Consider the following 1,793-nt stretch of genomic DNA (forward strand, 5'->3'; position numbering starts at 1 on the left):
ATCTGAAGCGGGGGCGCTTATTCATCAGGACATGACCATAGACGGATTAGAAGATATTGGGCCCCTGGGCACGAGGACGTGACAGACACTTTATTTATACAAAAATAAAAGATTTAAAGGCACAAATACAAAGATGAAGGAAATTAAATGAATTATTATTTTTACAACTGTTTGAAAAGAAAGAACAGACACTTCCTGCTTCATGATCAGCTGACTGATCTGGGCTCACCTGGGGGTTTGGAGGAGGAGGAGGAAGGTGAAGAAGAGGAGGAGGAGAAAAAAGAAGAGAAAACAGGCATAGGGAGGAGTTGAAGGAGGAGGGTGTGATGCGTCCTCCGGGCCGCTGGGGGCAGCAGAGCAGCAGCTTGACTTTGTGATGAAGAGTCGCTGAGAATCCTCTGAGCTGCTAACATCAACACAAACTGATCAACTTCACATTTAACGTTTTTCCAAACTTCAAACACGTGAAAGACAAAGACGGCATGACGTCACCACGGACCGTTAACGGCGACGTACGTTTGTGGATCTGAAAAAGCGGGAAAAACACTCTCCGTTAAAGATGCTGTCGGTGAGTTTAAAGTTCTCTGATGGCTATGACGAAATAGTTCACGTTAGGTCTGCTCACCTCCTGACGTCATGACCTGAAACAGGTGAAACACTCCTTCAGAGAGGTCAATAAATGAGTTAGCTTGAAGTTATGACAAATGTTTAAATATCAGTTGAGGCTTAAGCTGTGACTGTCACAAAAGAGGAGGAGCCAAAACAAAAACTTATTTAACCCTCTGAAGTCACTCAGGACAAAAATCACTTACAAAAAACTGATATAAAAATAGAACAGATTGATATTTTATTCTTCTTTTTTCTGCATAAATCTCTTAAACAACTTCAGCCCTGCTCAAAACTACCAAATATTCAATCATTTGTAGGAATTTAACCCTTTAAATGCCAGTTTGATTACTTGATGTCACTGTTGTTATTTATGAAAAAAACACAAAAATGAGTTATTTTCCATAAAACAAATATTTGGTGGCTGGGGGATTTTTTTAAAATCAGTCTTGGATATGTCAAAGATTATCCAAAATATTGACTTTGATGTATTGTTAGTTAGTGTAGCATCAGATTTAAAATGTAGTTCCCTGTTTGGACATTGGAGGACAAAAATGTCCAATTTACAAAAACTGAAAAAATAGAACAGATTGATATTTTTTCAACTTTTTTCTGCATAAATCTCTTAAACAACTTCAGCCCTGCTCAAAACTACCAAATATTGAATAATTATCAGGAATTTAACCCTTCAAATGCCAGAATCATGAAATCAAACTGGCATTTAAAGGGTTAAATTCCTACAAATGATTGAATATTTGACCTGGAAGGTCGAGGGTTCGATCCCCAGATCCTGCAGCCAGTCCGATGTGTCACCCTGTGTATGTGTATGAATAGATGAATTGAATAATTTGTAGAGTGAGAGATTCTTTGAATGGAGTTGGATAAACAATCATCGAGTGTTTCTGATGATTTTCCCGTCCTGGTTTTTGTCATGTCCCCCCTGCAGGTGATCCAGGAGAGTCATAGGAGGACCGGGGAGGGGGCTCAGAGGAGGGAGGTGGGCTGTCAGTGGGAGAGTCCAGAGGAGGAGGAGACAAAGGAGGTGGGCTGTCAGAGTGACTCAGCGGAGAGGAGGGACGCTGCGGTGCAGGTGGATCTGCTGACTCAGCAGCTGTGTGGTGTGGCGTGGAGGTGTGTCTCTGTGCGAGCAGATGAACCAGGAGGGGGCGCTCTCCTGCAGCACTGCA

The sequence above is a fragment of the Labrus mixtus genome, chromosome 19 (genome assembly GCF_963584025.1).
Source record: "Labrus mixtus chromosome 19, fLabMix1.1, whole genome shotgun sequence".
Lineage (NCBI taxonomy): Eukaryota > Metazoa > Chordata > Actinopteri > Labriformes > Labridae > Labrus > Labrus mixtus.